Consider the following 21,400-nt stretch of genomic DNA (forward strand, 5'->3'; position numbering starts at 1 on the left):
CTAAGCAGCCTCCCAGAAGAAAATAGTTTCCATTAAGAAACATACACAAGTCACAAATATCCCTTCCCTTCTAAATTATTTTTTTTGAGTTGAGCTTATTTCCAAGTAATACAAACTTTTGATTACATATTTTTCAATCTGGTATAATTAATAACAACAAAAAAAACTAGTCTATTTCCAAAAAAGATATTGTCTACTTTCGTTGGAATTAGTTGGACTTGGCTTTATTCTGTTTTCCAATGCCACATATCTAAAATATAGAGAGGATCTAATTTATAGCCTCAATTTGTGAGAAATGAGTCAAAACTCACAGAATAAAGATTTGGCTTTAATTTAGCAACATCTTAAAAGTTGCACTCCAGGCTTACCAATATTCTAACTACAATAAACATCAAGTTCCACTTGACTCGATATATGGCACAGCTCATAGGGCCTTGCCAGTGGACATGGTCATTGAATGGATAAACAGATATGCTCTATCTTCTTGAGTGAGATATTGAAAATGGCATGAGAAAGGTAGATAACATGAAAAATTTATACACAGATAGAATAAAACCCAGGAGGGGACTAGAGGAAAAGATGAATTTTCTTATACAAAATAGCTTTTGTGTAAAGCAGTACAAGAAATATAAGGCAGGAATAAGAATTTATGGAAATTTATACCTATAAACATGCTCTAATAATATCCACAGGAGTGTGAAAAGTGTAAATAGAGGATATTTTCTTTCTCTGGACTTTAGTAAAATAGATTACTGCATCTTTGACTTCCTCCAAAAAGTGGGAGAGAATCAGCAATTAACATTATCAAATAATTTTTGGAAAAACCATTTTAATAAATTTTACTTTCATTAAATGTCCTATTAGATAATTTCAGTGTGCATATACTTGTTTGCATTAAATGAATGAAAATACACATCAGTGAATTAATTCATAATATTTAATCATAAATATTGACTGGATTAGTATTTTATCCTGTTAAAAAGTAAAGGAAAATAGGTGGCAGACTAATTTTTTGAAAATGGGAGTTATCTGATAGATATGATTTGGTGCCTTACATGTCTCTGCTCTAGGTTTTTGGGTTTATTATTTGAATGTTGATTAACAACAGAGATGCAAAGATAAAGTATAAAAAAGATGAAAAGGGGAAGAGCTATCAAGATAAATTGCACTACTATTTCTTCAGTTAGACTTCAATTGGACAAAAGACTGGCAATAGATTCACCTATACACAATCACTTCTTATACAGTGGATGCACTGATATTCAGAGTGGAAGGATGCTTTCTTCAATAAATGATGTTCGAGCTATTGGATATGCATACAGAAAAAACAAATGAACCTTGTCTTCCAACTCACACCATGCAAAAGTTTGATTTAAGATGGATCACAAACCTAAATGTTAAAGATAAAAGAATGACATATCTAGAATAAACATAAGGCACTTCAAGGTCATGAGCCTGGGTATGTTCATGAGGACACACAAATACAAAGTATAAAAGAAATGGGAATAATTAGCTTTTGTTACAAGTAATGGAAGAATTAGCCTTTGTTAAAATTGAGGATTTCTGTCCCTGAAAATATACCACTAAAAAAGTATAAAGACAACGGAAGAAAATTCATATTATATACATTTGACAAAAGACTCACATCCAGAACAACTACATTCAATAACTAAAAGAATAATGTAATGAATAAAACTGCAGAAAATTAGAAGAGGTAGTTTACAATGGAAGATATTCAAAAGAGCCAATAAGCATATAAAAATATTAAAAGTCAATGCTCATACATTGCTTAAAGTTTTGGGAAAATATTAGAACCACATTGGAGAACTGTTTTGTGGTAAGTTAAATATATGCCTAAATTATTACCCAGGATTTCCACCTAGATATAAGTGCATAAATTGATCAAAATACATGAACAAAATGTCCCTAGCATTTTGTTCATAAACTTGAAACAACAAAATTGTTCACTGTTAGAATAATGAATAAATAAATTTTGGTTTATTCATATCACAGAAGACCTCACAGTATTAAAAATAAAAAAGCTGATATACACAAGAACATGGATGAGGATTACTGATGTTACGCCCAGTTATGCAGGGCAAAGTTCTGTAGACAGCAATATATTGAAAAGATATTCATGGCTAATGGGGACATTCTCCAGAAACATAAGAATAGTTAATATTTGAAAATAATTCAATATAATATCAATATTTATTGCAAAAACACATAAACTGAGAGAAAGTAGATTTTAACAGCATAAACTAACACACAAAAGATAAAAATCTCTGAAAGCAAGAATAGCTGAAGGCATCTTAAATATTGACACAGTATATAAAGCAATTATATGAGTTTTTGAAAATTTCCCCCTGAGACTAGAAATGAAACCAGGATGCCTCCTATTAGCATTTCTATTCAACATTGTACCAAAAGTCCTAGAGAAGGCAATAAGTGCCTAAAAAGAAATAAAATGCATTATAGTTGAAGTGAGAAAACAAAATTGTCATTATTTGTATATGAGATATATATATTCAAAGTTTAGGATAAATAAATGAATATGGGAAGGTCATTAGACAATTGTATTTCTAAATAACAAAAATTGGATATAGTATTTTAATACACAATCAAATATCATCAAAATACCAAGAACATTATAATTAAATTTTTGAAATAAGGTACAATTTCCAAAGACTAAAAATATCAAAGATCAAAATGAAACATGAATATTCATAGATGGGAGACCTCAATATGGCAAAGATGTCAGTTAAACTTAAATTATTTGTATATTCAATGCTATCTCATCTAAAACCTGCCAGCATTTTCAGGGAGTAGACCTTGCAAAGAAACAAGAATAATCAAAGCAAAAATAATCAAAGTAGAAAGAAATACAAGTAAGTAGTCAAAGGGCATTGCCCTACATCACTAATGGTGCTTGGGCAATTTCATATTTATAAATAGCATATGTCTTGATGCTTATCACATACAGTACTATCTGTTAAAATAAATTCCAAGTATAAGTAGAACAATAGAAACTAAAATATAAATGAGACTACTTTAAATTAATATGCCGAAAATGTCTTAAACAAGTTGAAAAAGAGCTGGCCATTAAAGAGGAAAATGATCCATTGAATTATATTAATACTAAAAATCAATTTAAGGAATGGAAAGAAAAGACACAGACTCAGAGGAAATGGTTTTATTGTGTATATAACTGACAAAAAGCTCATAACAAAAAAGTATAAAAAACAGCCTACATATGATTAAAATTAAGACAGAAAATCTGATAGAAGAATGGGCAAAACATTTGAATAGGTGCACCACAAAATGGACAACCAAATGCCTCCTACCAAAATAAAAGAAAAAAGAAAGCAAAGTTTGTTAACTCCATTAGCAATCTCAGAAACGCACAAGAAGATATCATACTCTTACCAAAAAAGCTAAAATTTAAGAAGGTGGAGAAAATCAAGTGGTGGTGAAGATGTAGAGCACTTGGAACTCTCATAAAACAATGATAGAAGTGTTAATTTGAACACTCACTTTGGAAAAGTATTTAATAAGCCTGTATTATCAGAATCCAGAGTCCTTACAGTATATTTTCTATAATGTGAACTTTTCAACAAACATTTAAAAGACCTGCAAAGAAACACTATTAAGAAAAGCAATCCAGCCAAATAGTCAACAGAAACTGCCTTTAGGGGGCCACACACTGGACTTAGCAGAAAAAGATGTCTAAGTAGCTATTATAAATCATATTTTCAAAAGACTAAAATAAAAAAAAAATGTATAAATAAAACTGCAGTTGGATTTCTGGTTGACCAAGAGATTGGCATGTTGGCATAGGGCATTCCAGGTTTCTGTACCCACACAAAATCTTTGAACAACTAGCAAAAACTGCAGAGCTATCTTCTTCTAAACACTGAGAAAACATTAGACGGTTACAGCAAAAGAGCAAGTGCTGAATCAAGAATATACAGCTTAAAATTTGTGGAATATGCTAATGGTATCCTTGCTGACACTTCCTCCATCTCCTCCCTGATATGGTATGGAGACAGTCTGTGCTCTCACTGGGAGACCCTGGACCTGTTCCAGAGGGAGCAGAGTAATCCTTCTCAACATATCGGTGTGCCTATAAGTTAGTGCTAGTCTATCAGATGGTAGCTTGAAGCTAGAAAGCAATAACAGAGGGAGAACTGGAAACTCACATATATGTGGATATTAAACAACACATTCTTTAAAAAAGAATTGTCAAAGAAGAAATCCTAAGGGAAATTATAAAATATCTTGGATCAAAAGAAAATGAAAGCACAGCATACCAAATGTTATGAGATGCCATATAGGCAGTGTTGAGAGAGAAATTCATAGCTCTAAATGCTTACATTAAAAAAGAAGAAAGTAATCAAATTGGAGACCTACTCTTATACCTTCAATAAATGAAGAGCAAAGTAAATCCAAAACATGCAGAAGGAAGGAAATAACAGATTAGAGTGGAGATAATGAAATGGAGAATTAAAAATAGAGATGCATTTATAGCTTGTCAGCAATGACTGCAAAATTCACTTTTCAAAACTTTTTGCAACTTTTCATACTTAGTCAACAATGACCACAGCAAACAAAATCCATCTCTACCCTAGGAACATGCTAGTCCACAAAGTCAACACCTGTAAGACTGAGCTTCCAGGCAGATGGAGGTCAATAAAGTCTGCTGCTAAGGAATTTTTAAAGGTATGGGATTATTTTGAAACCTTTAGATCAGCACTGCTTAATTGAGCAGGGTAGGAATGTTATTGTTAAATTCCTGCCATTCAAAAGCAATTAACTTTTGAGAATTAGGGTGAAGAGGGATAGAGCATGCATTTTTAAGATCTAGGACTGCTACTCAGCAGGCTCACCCTGGGATGCCCTCATCCCATAGAGAGGGTTCCATTTGCTTAAGCATCTCCTTTGGGACACCAAGAGTCCTTGATTTAGTTGGGGCCTTTGGGTAAACAAGGGGTAAACACTAGCTGGATTTACTAGTCTTAAGGTCATCCCCATGGGGTAAAGATTTTCCCTAGAATGAAGGGGCAGGGCATTCAGGGACAATGAGAAACTAATGAGACATCAGAATGTCTCTAAAGTTATGAAAGAGAGAGGCAGTGAAGGTTTTACCATTAATTCCCATAACTAGGCAGTTTCAAGTGAAGGTGGGCCTAGAGGGGCAGCTCAGGACCAAGTGGCTCTAGTGTTAATTAAGAAATCAATTGTTTTACTTAACATACCAAAGGTCACCCTCAGTCTTGCTCAGGAGTGGCCATCAGGACTTTCAAGAGGGCTTTGTTTTCTCTTTGAGACTCAACACACTCTAAATCCCAATGTCCAGCTTTCCTGCACCTAGGGCAAGGCTTCCAGGGCTCTCGCCATCCCTGAGGTCACTCACACTTGCAGAGCCCCATCTTTCTGCGCTTACAGCCAGATTCAGCTGGCTTTTGCTCTCAGTGGTCCCTTGGCAATTGTTTGCTATTCATGGCAAAGGCTATGAGCCAAGCTTTGTTCCTGTCTTTCCATATCTTTTTCCCTACACAGCCCTGTCCTGTTTATTAAAAACGGAAAAAGTGGTGTTCAAGAGATCATTCATAGAGGTTTGTGGCCCAGAGGCCAGTTTCCGGAGTTTTCTCCTTGGCAGTGACTGACCAATGAAAAATATTTTATGCATTATTTGCCCCTTTGGGGAGTCAGGGTCTACTTGGGTAAACTATCAGGCAAGATATAGAAATAATTAAACAGATGAGCACTGTTTTGGAAAACATTGTTTGTTGTAAATTTGAAAATAGGAAGTAATGCAAGGAAGTATCTGTATATTTTATGTTCCCTTTATTTTACAGGTTTGCTTTACTATTTTCTTAGAGAAAATAAAAGGTTTTCTATTTTCTAAGTCTAAGTAAGATATTTTGATTGGATACCAAAGACAAAACATAAGTTTCTGTTCAGCATGTTTCATAGCCCAGTTCAGATTGCCCTGCTCCCCATCTTCAGTGGGCATTCTTCTCAGAATTCAATGCCCCTGGATCTTTTCTAAGGCTACCACCAGAGGTTATATATGCTAGGACCTTGTCTTTAGTCACTTCCAAGTAAAAAAAATGAGTATGAATTAAACATGAGGGCATAAGAGGAATGTCTCAGGTTTAAATTCATTAGTACCATTTATTCTGATCATATGTATTTGATATTAGCTACTTTTAAATCTAAAATGACATGATTAAAAGGGAGCTTCAATGGAGTCCACAGATTACATTTCCAGTTTCAGTTTTTATGCACATATAGACTGAATTTTTTCTTTTCTTCACATTTCTTTGGAATGGATTTCACTTTTTTTGTTCACATTAAGACCAACATTTGATGCATCCTGAAGTTATTAAGACTAATGCTTTTTTATGCATGGTTTTATTGCCTATGAGATAGGCAAATGAATGTAATTGATGGTATTTCTAATTTCTTGTTAAATATTTTAAAATTTATAGATAAGACAACCAGTGAGGGGAAGTTATTAACTCATGTCACAAAGCTTGTTAGAGATTTAACATAGTCTTTATATTGCAACACTGTTATTAATTCAATCTTCCTTTCCTTAGCAGATACCAAGAAAAACAAATAAATGAATGGCCAATGGACATTTCACTGGGTCACTGGGTTTATCCTGTTGGGACTGATGGATGGTGCTGAGCTAAAGTTGCTCCTCTTTGCCTAGTTCCTGCTGATTTATGCCATTTCATTTGTGGGGAATCTGGGAATCCTCTTTCTAATCCAGATAACTCCCAAACTCCGCATACCTATGTACCATTTCCTTAGTAGTCTGTCATTTGTAGGTGGCTACTATTCATCAGTCTTTGCACAGAAAATGTTGCTGAACTTCTTTGTTGAAAGGAAATAATCTCATTCTCTGTACACATCGTGCAATGTGTGTGTGTGTGTGTGTGTGTGAGTGACTCCTTACTACAGAAGACTTCTTACTGCCAGAAATGGCTTATGACTGCTATGGGACCATTGTAAACCCTCTATTTATACAGTGGCAATAACTAAAATGCTGTGTGTTGTATAGGCCTTTGGATCATGTATAGGAGAGTTAGTTAACTTGTTGACACACACAGTTGGTCTGTTGAAACTCTGTGGGCCAAATGTCATCAGTCACTTCTGTGACCTTTCCCACCCTTGCTGAATCTGTCATGTTCTAACATATCTGTGAATGAATTGCTGCATTTAATCTTTTCTAGTCATTGTCTAAGGTCACTTTCTTGACTGTGATCATTTCCTACATTTTTGTTACTGCTTTTATCCTGAGAATCTGCTCAGCAACAGACACATGTAAAACTTTCTCCACCTGTGCCTCACATCTGGAGATCATGACTTTATTCTATAATTCTACAAGTTTTAGTTACATACAAACATGTTCCCAATATTCCTTAAAACAAGAAAAGGTGGTGTGCTGGTTTGAATCTATTCTGTCCTCCTCAAAAGCCATGTTCTTTCTTGCAATCATGTGGGGGCAGACATTAGTCTTTTGATTAAGGTGGAACCTTTTGATTAGGTTGTTTCCATAGAGATGTGGCCCATCCAACTATAGGTGAGACATTTTGATTAGATCATTTCCATGGAGGTATGACCCTGCCCATTCAGGGTGGTCTTAATTAGTTCACTGAAGTTCTTTAAGAGAGACATTTTGGAGAGAAGCTAAGAGCTGACACAGACCCAGATGCTTGGAGAGACTGGGAGGTGCAGACAGAAGGATGTTTGGAGATGCTGAGCTAAGAGATGGAGCCCAGTGTCTGCCCCAGAGAAGCTAAGAGAGGACTCCCAGTTGCTTAGAGAGAAACACCCCAGGAGAACCAAGCAGAGAGCTGAGAGAAGCTAAGAGAGATAGAAGCCCAGAGACATGTTGGAGAAAGCCATTTTGAAATGCAACTAGAAAGAAAAGGACAAGCAGACAGCAGCCACCTCCTTCCCAGCTGACCAAGGTGTTCTGGATGCCATCGTCCTTTTGCAGTGAAGGTAATTTCTTGTTGATGCCTCAGTTTGGGCACATTTATGGCCTTAGGAATGTAAATTTGTAACCTAATAACTCCCCTTTATAAAAGCCAATTCATTTCTGTTTTTTTTTTGCATAATGGCAGCTTTAGCCAAGCAGAACAGTTGGTGTCTGTGCTTTATAAACTGGCGATTCCCATGTTTAAGCACATTGATTTATAGCTTAAGGAACAAGGAAGTAAAATGTGCTGTGAAAAGGGCCATAAATATGAAATATTTACTCATTAATTTTCATATCATATGTATTCCAAAATAGTATACAAGTTAGTGCTCTGCTTAATGATATCCACATGGATTTAGTAAAGTTTTGAACCTGAAGGAAACTTAAAGTTTATTTAATGGAATACCTCTGCCTTATGGAGGGAAAAAGAGGCCTAGAAAGAGGACTCCTGGCTGGTTATCATAGAAACTAACCTAAAACTGGGCTGAAAACTAAGGATAGTTATCTTTATAAAATCCAAAACTGTTAAATTCTTTTGTATGGGGAGAAATAAATATATACACACATATATAGATAGAGACACACATATATATATAAACATAAATTTTAAATGTATATATTAACTCTGTCTCCCCATTGAGCATGAAAATAAATAAAATACTTTCAAGTCAAAAATGAGTTATCCAGCAAATTAACAGATACATGGTCCTAAGCTTATGGTGAACTATAGCTTGAGAGTCTTCAAAATAAATGTAAACATTCAAAATAACTCAGAAAAAAATGTATGGATCTAGATTCCCTTTCCACTCACAGTAGTTAGTCTAAACCATTTTCCCAATCCTGGCCTCAGTTTCCACGATTATAAATGAAATTCAACAGGGTAGAATTTCACACTTTCATTTTCACGTCATATACAAGAGTTGCTAACACTCAGAGAAAGCTTATTCTGAAGAAGTTTACTTCACATTTAGAAAGTCCGGACACTTACCTAGAATGATTCAAGAATAATTAGGGATTCATTAATAACAAGACTAGTTTATTCCTTTCCTTAAAGGATCTTCCAGTATCCTTTTTAAGGATTAAACAAAAACTTCCTCAAAGATGTATTCTAGGTAGGAAAACCTGTAATCTGCATGTGAAGCCAATCAAGTTCAGAAATTCTGATGCTTCCAAAAGATATCTCCTCTTTCTAAATTGCTATAAATTGTCCTATCTGAAGAAAAAGTATTGCAAAGAATATCTTTATTCACAAACAAAATTATATTAAAATTGGCAACTGAGTTAAGTAACACAATTTTGAGACAGATGAATGCTCTATAAATATTAATTCCTATGTTTACATGGTGTTAATGTAGGTTGAATTTTTATTTTTTTCATGTCAAAATTATATAATCAAATGGTACCAATGTCTTTATAAATGAAAATGAAAGTAGTGAATTGAAATTTTAATTATATTACGTATTAATGCAAAGAAATTTCTATGAAAATTTAAATTTCAGAATGACTCAATAATAAGACAATATAAAACTTTTATACAGCCCTTCACAAGTTCTGCAAAACATACAATATATTATTTGAAATTTGGTTCCATGAGGCTGCGTATATGTGATATTTATGTACATGAGACATTCATGTAAATGCATGTGGTTGAACATTTTAATTCAGAATTATATAATAAAATGAAATCATATTATTAATCCACAAATTTAATTTCATATAATGCCTCACAATTTTCAAGCACTTTCAAAATCTTATATTCTAGAGTATGAAAGACAAGGAGTATTATATGGGGAAGATAGTTTAGGCTCAGAAATATAAATTGAACTATTTAGAAATTCTATTGCAATATACATCTCATTAAAGAAGGGGCTATACACCCAGAAAGGAGTTAAAATAACACATTTCACTATGTATGTATGTCTGGGACTAGAAATATCCAGCCTGAAAAATATTGGACTCATTGTTATTATAGAGAAAATGAATATTTAAGTACTGTAAGCATGCACAGTGAGAAGATATGAATTCTAAGACTTCATAAGATATATTGAAGACTAATCTATGAAAGCTATAAGGAAAGCAATATTTATTGCTTAAATTGAGAAAAAATGTAATTATTTAGTTGGTAAATATATAAAAACTGAAATGCTGTTCAACTTGAAAATTAAAAATAAATTAAGCTGAAAACCGAATCTTAAGTTATCCTTGGTCAAATAGGAGATAAAAATTTGATTCTAGACTATTTATATAATGAATAGCAATATAAGTCATGCATGACACTAAATATAAGACAAAATAAAGTGGTGCTTGCCTGAATTATGGAAGCATTAAATTTTTCTATTCTTGTACAAGTAATAAAAATAAGTAATATAATTAGTTATATGAATATGCTACAGAAAGAGCAATAAATTAAATTTAAAAAGGTAGAGAAAATAAAAATGATAAAACTAAAATAATATTAATTAACTAGAAAGCTAAAAACTGAATACATTTATATAAAAAAAGAAAAAATTAGAACCATAGACCCATTCTTCAATAATCCCTCACCCCAAAAGAAAACAGGAAGAATAATCTATGAGAGGAGAGAAAATAAAGACAGAGACAGAAACATCAGAAAAAGATGTAGTGAGCTAGGAGATGAAACTGGATCATTTAAATTATGAAAGATTTTTATTTTCTTCTTTGAATTTTGCTGTATTCTAATTGTTGTGTAATGAACAATGTTTACTCCTATAATAATGTCATAGTTGAATTATAAAAATGTTTCATTTTGAAAAATGTACTATTCCATCCCTGGTGGTTCTGATCTTGCCTTTCTGTCATATGGTAATTAAGTATTTTTCCAAAAACAGCTTGTTTGTTACCCAGTCAAAAACTTAGAGCATCTCAAGGAATGCCAAGCAATCATGCTCAAAATTATGAGGTGTCTATGGGGAAAGGAACTCTCTGGTACAAACCTAAAGTGGATGCATTAGTCCTTGAACTTTTATCCTTGGGAGTATGCCTGGCATCCATCCTTGGCAATTGGTCCCCAAGGATCACCAAAGGTTTCATCAGCAGTCATCAATATTAAAGAGGCTGTGGTATTGTCAGAGTGAAAGGCAAAGGATACTTCGCTCTGCTTTGTTCACAGTAGCTAACTGGTGAGACATAATTTCTGGGTGAACTTTCTATTTAACCAGAACCTGAATGCAAATTTCAGGTACATTTACTTTTACCTTAGGTTAAAACAAAAAATGTGTGCATGGAAAATTAAATTAATTTATTTCAAAGGGAGTAAATATATTGTCTCAGGAATTCCAGGCTACTTATATAGTTTATATATTTTATCTGTGTGAAAAAAAAATAGGTTGACAAATTTCTAGACAGATGTTGTTGGAATAAACTTTTTTAACAACTTTTGCTCATGGTAAGTATCATTCTCAAAAGTGAAGGGTTTTTAATTCAAATCTAAATAAATGAGTGCCTTAATTGAAGAATATGCATATACATACACATCTCATTTAGGCCTCACTGAAGTAGTGCCAGGACTTGTGGAAATGGAGATATGGAATCAATGGAATCTGAGCCCAGAAGCAATGTACATAAATTGGAAGGATAATTTTGGAAGAAATTTGATTTGTAATGGTCAATTTGGTAAAACAACCTATCTTCCAGAAATTAAAATTATGTGTGATCTTAAAATCCTCTAAGGTTGATATTTAGATTTATTTGTTATTTGTTATTTGTGTTAAATAATATAGTATTCAAAATAAAAGTAAATGACTCATTTACTTTTTCTTTCATTGGCTATTACATATCTAATATTTTTCTCAGTTTTGCTGAAATTAACTACAAACAGTTATATAGTGTTATGAGCATGCTCTCTGGAATCCACCGATTTCTGTAGAATGATAGTGTCAACGTTTAATAGCTCTGGCTCTGGATAAGTTACTTAAACATTTCCTGGCCTTTTCTCATCTAAAAATATAGATAATAGTAGCACTTATGTTATATTTTCAGGTGGGTTAAATGTGTTAATGAAGGGAAGCATTTATAAACTTGTCATTCCAATTATTCAACGTATGTGAACTTCTATTATATAATATTCAAATGATGATTTATACATAGTTTGTATTTGACAACACTAAGATTTTTTCAGTCATATTTTGCAAATTACTCTTTGTTTTCAATTTGTAGAAGTACTAAATACATTTTTTAAAATTCCAGATCATCCGTATAAATAAAAGCCTTTTTCAAGTCATTCATGCTAACCATCAACTCTGATTTCTCAACAGTTTAAAAACGTTGAATGCTATGGGCAGTAGGAATAACACAAATGTGCCTGACTTCATCCTTATGGGATTGACAGACTCTGAAGAGATCCAGCGGGTCCTCTTTATGTTATTTCTTCTCACATACTTGATTACGGTTTTGGGGAATGCAGGGATGATACTGATAATTTGCCTGGATCCTCAGCTTCACACCCCCATGTATTTTTTCCTCAGTCACTTGTCATTCCTTGACCTTATCTATTCAACAGTTATCACACCTAAAACCTTAGAAAACTTACTGACTTCCAAAAAGTATGTTTCATTCATGAGCTGCTTCATCCATCCAGATGTATTTTTCTGTCTTCCTGGGTGTCACTGATTTTTTCTTTCCCTCTTCAATGGCTTATGACTGTTATGTAGCTATCTGCAATCCTTTACACTACCCAGTTATTATGTCCGTGACACTCTGCTGCATCCTCATCACTGGGTCCTATTTGATTGGCTTTACTGAATCATCAGTCAATATTGTTTACATGAACAGTTGGCATTTCTGCAGCTCCAATGTAATCTATCACTTCTTCTGTGACATAACCCCAATTTTAGCCCTGTCCTGCACTGACACTTGTGACACTGAAATCATGATATTCATTCTTGGCAGCATAACTGCAATGGCATCTCTCATTACAATCTCTGTGTCTTATGGGTCCATTCTGTCTACTATCCTGAAAACTATTTCCACTTCAGGAAAGCACAAAGCCTTCTCTACTTGTGCCTCCCACCTCCTTGGAGTCACCATCTTTTACAGCTCTGCAACTTTTACTTATTTAAAACCAAAGCTGTCCTACTTCTTGGGAAGGGATCAAGTGGCCTCTGTGTTTTATACTATGGTGGTCCCCATGCTGAATCCATTCATTTATAGTCTTAGGAACAGAGAAGTGAAAAATGCTCTCATTAGGCTCATGCAGAAGAGAGAGGGCTCTAGGCAACTTAAATGACAGTGGGGCTGAACATTTTACCCCATCTTCTTTACCTCCTTGGATTCTTTCTATACATGTATCTTTTAGTCTGTATTTCTGTTGAGCCATATTCAAGACCAAAAATGATCTTGAATATCTCCAGGAAAATGCTTTTTGAAATCACTTTAAATTGGAAATCATGCAATTTGTGTTAAACCTGTTGCTTAAATATTTGTGTTTTATATGAGCAACTAATGTGCAATAAAATGAAACATTATGTCCTCTTTTAAAATATGGTACATAAATCCCAATTCATGTTCCAGTGTTAGAGACTTTTATTATAGAAAATGGCTCAGTTTTGACATAGTGATAGTTCCCTAACCCAATCCATTTACTATATATTGATGACATACATCAGTGGTTAAGAGTGTTTGCTTTGTAATCATACATGCCAAATAACCTTTGCTAATTCCTTTTTCATTTAAACCTGTGAGATCACCGTGTGCTTGGTAAACTGGCAAAATATTCTCTTGCAAAACTTTAGGGCCTGAAATTTTGTAAATTTGCCAGATTAAAAATCTGCATGCAATAATATCTCTTTGGTGTCTAATTGCTAACTATTTGAAAAACCTACCTTTCTTTGATGTGTCTATAAAGTGCATAAAATACTTTGCTGAAATTCTGTATATTTCATAAAATAATTCCCTTTATCCTGATTTCATAACGTTTTTAAAGTTCCTTAACAATAAATGAATTCTTGAGTTAATGCTTGGCTTATTTATTTTAAAATTTTTAAAAGAGAAAAGGTGTAAAGCTAAGAATTTTCAAGAAATTATTATTTTCTATCACTTCAAATTTTAGTAAAATAGAGTGCTAAAGTTTCATTTTTCAGAAAATAACCTCTATGAAATAAGAAAATCCAATTTTGTCACTGTTATTCAAAGGTTATTTAAGACAGTACTTTTTCAGTTTCCAAGTACTTGATATTTTTTTTATTTAAACTTTTTTAATTGCAATTAGACATATTGTTTGCTTTCAAGCAATATGATTACAACATTTGGTTTTTTGGAAATTTATATTAAGATTTTCTTTGTAAATTGTACCTGCTTATTTTTCCTAAATGTTTTTGAATGTGTAAAGTTCAACCTCTATTGCAGGAGTAAAATATTCTGCTAATTAAAAACTATTTAATTAAAATATTTCAAATCTGCATTATATTTATATTTTCCAAATTTATTTTAACTGCCTTATAATATATCAATACCAAATAAAATTATGTTAGTATGATGTTTTTGCTATGAAATATATTTATATATAATTTTTATTTCTATTCCCTTCTTTTGATTTACAATTAAAGTCCTTCATAAGCATTTATTTTTTAATTATATGTCTTTTCAGTTATTTCTCATCTTGTAAATGCATTTATCTTTTCTTATACTTACATTCTCTTTCTATCTTTCTGATCTTTTTTTATTAACTATACTTTCTTTGCACTATTTTTGTCATAAACTTTACTTTCATATATGGCTCAAGCCCCACAATGCACCAACCTAATTTTCCTTCAGTCAAGTATTTTTAGAGCAAATAAATTTTTAAAATTCCATTACCTGATATATTTTCTTTCAATTTTATATTTTTATTGTTGTCATTTATTTTAAACAATACAATGTTTCAACTGATATCTTCTTAATCCTTTTGCCTGGAAAAATTTTAGAAGCACAAATCTGCAGATATAAATTATTTCTCTGGGTGGGTTTGTGTGGGTGTGTTAGTTTTCCTGAAACAGTTTTTATGTTTGAAAGATATTTCAGTGGGTATTGGATTCTGCAATGACAGGTATTATCTTTCAGTAGTTTAAACATTTATCTTTATCATTTTCCAGCTTGTATCATTTTGAGGAGAAAGTCTGATAACTTCTCATGGTTTTTCTTCTGCATGTGATATGCATTTTCCCCTAATTGCTCCATAAACTTCTACTTACATTTGTTTTTTAGCAGCGAGAGAAATGATTATGCATATTGCTTTTTGATTGATTTTCTATTTGTAGTAATCATTTCCAGTTTCTTCTGACATTTGTGGGCCTGTGATTTGATGTCTTTCCTTATGTTTTGAAATGTTTTGACCATTGTTTCCTGTAATGTTCTTTCTGATGCACTCTTTCTATATTCTTTTTGTAGAATTCTAACTACATGTATATTAAATGTTTGATATTGTCCCACAGCACCTGGGCATTATTCCCATGGCTGTTCTTCTTTAATATCTTTCTATTTGGTTATTTCTTGTTTGCTTATCTTCAAGTTCACTAATTCTTTGGTAAGCTATATTGTCTCTACTGATAATCTTGTCACTGGAATTCTTTGTTTCTTATATTTTATGTGTGCAATCTAAAATTTCTATTTCTACCATTTATTTGGACACCACCTAATAGATTCCATCCTTATAATGAAATTTCTTATGTATCCATACCTGTTTTTGTCCTCTGCACTATCAACATTCTTTAGCCATAGACTACCTGCAATACCTGTGGATAAACAATTTGGTTTTATTTCTCGTTGCAGTGAGACAGAACACGTGCTATGGAGAAATATGTGGTTTCCAATAAGGGGTTTTTTGAAAGAATCTATTATAGGGTTTAGGCTCTGGGTGGGTAACTATTGAGACAGTATAAGGAAGCAAAACTTTACCATTCAATTGAATGTTGTAAGAAAGCAGAAGCAATTCTGTGAGCACCTCAAGAAATTCTATCTGTCTTTAGGGAACACTAAAATAAAAATAAAGCTGTTGTTGGTAAAATAGTAGCAGTTCCTCATTTAGTAAGAGAGGAAGAGGAGGATATTTGGAATTTCTGTTTGCAGTGACCTTGTCTTGAAGGACTCCCAGCCAACCCTGTGTTTTTTCACAAGCACTTAGGGAAGACTGCAGTGGAGATATTGAGAATGAATGCAAACCCCTCAATTCTAGGGCTTGCTTTTCCCAACTGATATTTTAGCCCATACTTGGCATTAGCAATTCTTTATAATTTATATGTATTCTTTCTATGTGCTTGTACAGTGGCTATATCTTTCTCTCATCCTTTGCAAAGGAGAAACAGTACATTTGCTCATCTCCTCTTTGAGGGGCTTGCCTTCCTTTGGTATTCTGATTTCTCGGATGTTTCCAACCTCATCTTTCTGGTGGGCTTATGAAAAGTTATGTTTTTATAAATTTATAAATGGTTCTTTAAAATTGCTAGGGTTGATGAAATGTTCTTTCAGATCTACATCCTAAGTAGAATTGGAAGTTCCATATTTCATTTTAAATATTATTCACTGCCTTGGCTTCAAATACTTCCCTTCTGGATCACTACTCCTTGCCAGTACAATATCTATCTGGGATTCTAGTTCCACACCTTGAAAATGTAGTGGAATTTAGAATCTTTTTAGGTATAACTTATATCATTAATTTACTTTTAAAATCTTCTCCTCTCCCATCCTCCCCTCCTCATCCTTATTCTCCACACCACCTCCCCCTCCTCTCCATCCTCCTTCTTCCCCTTCTCTTTTTTCTACTCCTCTTCCTTCTGCTTCTTCTCTTCTTCTTCCTTCTCCTTCTTCTTGTATTACTACTAATTCTGCTTCTTCTACTTCCTTTAATGTCTTCAAATTATTGATCACCCAGGCTCAGAAACTGCAAATGCTACACATGCCATCCAATGGAATGATTTCTCAAATCCAGTGGAAACCAATTTTCCAAATTGTTTTCTATACTTTCCTGTTTCTCACTGTTTTTCTACCATAGAAAACATGTAGACCTTTGCCACTTCTTACAGAATTTTCTGGAGGCCTAATAATGCAGGCCTGAATAGTGAAGTGCTTAAAAGCAAGGACTCTGCAGCCTTGATATTTAGGTGTGAATCACTCATAAGGGCTATGTGGACTTATTCCTTAAAGTTTATGCTCCTCTGTTTCTTGAACTATGATTATAGATGATTATAAAACCTCCTTTTAAAGTTGTCATGAGGATTCATGTTGTAATTCACTTATATAAGATGATCAAATAAAAAGCTGCATACAAATGCTAACAATTGTTATTATTATTTATTCCTTGAATTGCCATTCATTCAAAAAAATATTTTGAGTAAAATATATGTTCCATTTAGTATATTATGCCCTGAGGATACAACTGTGTGGATAAATAGACACAATTCTTGTCTTTATGCAAATTACAGGGTCAGTGTGGTGGTAGAGCTAGATAGTAACCAAATATTCACAACAAAAAATATTAAATCATGCCAGTGCTATATGATGCAAAAGAGAGGTTTCATGAGGTCAGGGAAATCAACAAATTCATACTTGAATGAAAGATAATTAAATTGAGATATGAAGAGTGAAAAGTTATTAACTTTAGAGTTAAATATGCCATTATTTATATTTACCTTTAAGAGAGAAAATAATTGGAGAGTGCTAATTCTCACCAATTGTATTCTACTTTTAGGGAAAAAAGGGTGTGGGGGGGGTAATGGAATTTTAAGCATGTTAACATGATTTCCATTTTTTCCTTATTGTTGAATGAGTTGTTGGCCAGATATTTTTAGTCATAAATGAGTGCATCCTTTCTCCTAGTGCTCACCTCTTCCCCATAAAAAGATTATTTTTGATGATTTGAAAGAAATTGATAAACCTAGCTGCCAAGTTGGCTGAAAGTTTACCTTAACAATTTTGAAACACTTATTATAGTGGTAGATGCCTTACAAATGATCCTAAAATGTTGCAAATAATTTAATTATTGAAAAAGTTGGACATTTGATAGCACTTTTGAAGTAGTTTTGCCCACTATTCCAGAAAAAAATTATCTCAAAAGGTCATTTTCAGTGAAATAAATTTAAAATCCTGTGACTTACAAATTTCTTTATAAGACAACCTGTTATCCACATTATAGCCAGTGCTGTGTCTCTGAAAACTTTATTGTTGTGTTTTAGAGGAATTTTTAGTATCTATTTAAACTACACTCTGCTGCCAAAGATGTGGTCATTCCAATAGAGATGTATGAATTCCCCTCACATAACTGATTACAGATTGAGATCTTAATAACTACTGGATTTTATTTCAACTTCACACTTTGGAATTAACTATTTTATTACTTTTTTCTAATTAGATTGATTTGGTGGAGTCACAGTACAAACATCCCTGCTGGTAAAATAATGAATTTCATTGAAATAAAAGTAAATTTCCACTAGTAGTATCTCTTCAAGTAAACAAATCTCAGAACCAAAAAAAAAAAAAAAAAAAAAAAAACCAAACAAATAAAGCTAAAATAAATACATATTCATTTGTTTGTTTCCAGAACCTTAATTATACACTCAATACATATTATAATATCACCTCGGTATATTTTGGGGAGACTCTGAATGGATGCTATCAAGTTCTGTGACTGGACACTGGAAAAGAAATAATGGAATAAAAATCTGTAGTGTTGATTCAAATATTGCAAAAGACATCTCCAGAGGATGGATCTGAGTGTGTGAGTGCACATGGGATAAAAAAATAACATTTAAGAGTTTCTTCACGGGATTCAGGAAGAACAATTCACTTCATAGTGAAAGCTGAGGAGTTACCACAATGTGAGGCTATATCAAGTCATGAAATCCTGACAGCAAGACCTGTCACTAAAGCTAATGTAAATCAAATTAAATAAAGAGTAATATTACTAATATAAGTTTATCAATGAATATTCAATATGGATCAATTTAAACATAGCCATAGGCATGTAGCTGACACAATTTATCTACATTTCTAAAATTCTGCATTGGAGGACTGATTAATGCTTTATTTGGAAATATTCTAAAATATGTAAACAGTATTAACTAAAATCAAGACATTTTCATCCCAGGTTTCTAACCACAAAGATATGGAATGACCCTCAACATTCTTTTCTGTTTTGCTCAATGTAAAAATTCTGTTTACTTTTGAAACAATCTCCATCAAACAAATTTTTCATTGCCTCTTTAACATCTTTAAAGCAAATAATAGATAACAGTATTAAGCATGGGAATCACTATAGAATAAAACAGAGACACTATCATTTCATGGTCCAACATGTAGCTGGAACTTGGCCCCACATACATGAAGAAGATTGTTTCACCATAAATTGGCACTGCAGTTAGGTGGGAGCCACAAGTGGAAAAGACTTTTCACCTCCCTTTGGCAGAATGCATCTTCAGAATAGCCAATAAAATGAAACCATAGGAGATCAGGACTATCAGTATTGTAATTACCTCAATAGATCCAACAAAGTAGAAGAGTAGAAGCTGGTTGATGTGAGTGTCAGAACAAGAAATAGTGAGGAGCAGAGGGATGTCTCAAATGACATGTCTAATTTCATTGGATGCATAGAAGGATAGCTAAAAGTGGCTATACTGTGTATAGTAGCATGCAAAATGCCACCAACTCAGGAAGCAATGATGAGTGGCACACAGACTCTGGGTGACATGTTAACTGAATATATCAGTGGGTTGTAGATTTCTATGTAGTGATTATAAGCCATTGAGCCAACAGAAAACATTCAGTAGTCCCAAAAGTAACAAGAAGAATCATCTTTGTTGCACATCCCAGAAATGAAATGGTTTTATTCACTGCCAATAAACTGACCTACATTTTTGGGTTGACATCTAAGGAATAGCAAGCACCCAAGATTGAAAATACACTCAGAAAATACTACATGGGATTGTGGAGTCAGGAATCCCCAATGACCATTATAACCATTCCCAAATTTCCTATCAGAGTAAAGAGGTAGATTGCTAGACATAATAAAAACAGGGAGACTTTCAGCTCAATATTTTCTGTGAAGCTCATCAATATAAACGTGACTATTTCAGTCACATTCTCCAAAGGAATATTATATGGTTCCAAATCTGATGGCAACCCATACATTCCAATACACATTTATAGGTGATCTAGGCAATATCAATAAAATAGAGTCTGTCCAGTTACATTGCTGTGTTTGTATCTAGGAAGGGATTAATAATACCCTAGGCAGTGAAGATATGGGGAATGATAATGACTTTGGACCAAGTTGAATGCCCTTTTCAGTATAAATAAATGAAGAAATGCCCGTTCCATTTTAGTTAAATGAATCATTTAAAATAAACAGACAACAACAACAACAACAAAAACTCTGCCAATTTATGTGTTTTGTTTTCTAGTTAATATTATGTTAAATTTTCTACTACCTGTTTTCATATTTCATCATATTAAAATTCACAGACTAATGAATGTTGTGATTTTTACATCCAGATATGCTCTAATGAAAAGTAAACACATGAATACTAGTTTTAAATTTGCCATAATTTGCATGAAATGCCTTTCTTTAATAGTCATAATCATAAAATGGGAGCAACCACATTTGCATTACAAGATTTTACTAAATATGAATGACAAACAATGTGAAAATTATTTAATTTTAATATGTTTCCAGATGAATTAAATAATGGATAAGTGAAACTTACACTTCATCTTGTCTTTCAGAGCTTTCTTTTCATACTAAACAATTTTCTGCTCTTTCCTGGAAAGGATCCCATTCCAGTAGACCTGCAGGAGCAGTGACAAAAGAGCAGCAGAAAGTTTCAGGAGGTAGATGCAACTTATGTGCCATCAAAAAGAACACAATACCTATTTCTTAGTTTCATTTCTTGAAATATATCAATAAATTACTTATTTTTGGACTTTGCACCTTGTTCTAATACTATTATTTTTGTTCAAATTTTAAATTAATGATATTATTGTTTTGTCTCTGTTTATATGCTCACTATCCCTGCAAAGTCTGCTGGATTTCAAGAAATATTTCTATCAAAAAGAAATCATGCTCATTTCATTAATACATTATACTTTCTTAAGTAGACTCTAAAATAACTATGAATTAAAAATCACCTAAAGTTCACTAATAAAATAACTTATAATAGCTATTTCCTAAAGAATTAAATGATGATATTTGCCACAAATTAGAGTTTGATTTCTGTTATTTTTCTCCGTGCCATCACACTGTTTCTCATTTAGTGAAATGCGAAGTAAGAATAATTCATGACTAAAACAAACAAACAAAAAACAATATTAATGTGGCATCTGTATGTAAAATGAAAGCCTTAATGTTTGAACACTATTAAATTAAGGATCTACTGCATTTAGGAGTAACTTTTTGTTTTCTTCAGCATGTCATAGACCAAA

The 21,400-nt window shown here is 32.9% G+C and overlaps 1 pseudogene; it reads right to left on the bottom strand.

Annotated features, from left to right (window-relative positions):
* Window positions 1-19,100: 19,100 nt before the first annotated feature.
* LOC119536851 lies at window positions 19,101-20,110 on the bottom strand (annotated as a pseudogene).
* Between the last annotated feature and the right edge of the window lie 1,290 nt (window positions 20,111-21,400).

The sequence above is a fragment of the Choloepus didactylus genome, chromosome 6 (genome assembly GCF_015220235.1).
Source record: "Choloepus didactylus isolate mChoDid1 chromosome 6, mChoDid1.pri, whole genome shotgun sequence".
NCBI classification, from domain to species: Eukaryota; Metazoa; Chordata; class Mammalia; order Pilosa; family Megalonychidae; genus Choloepus; species Choloepus didactylus.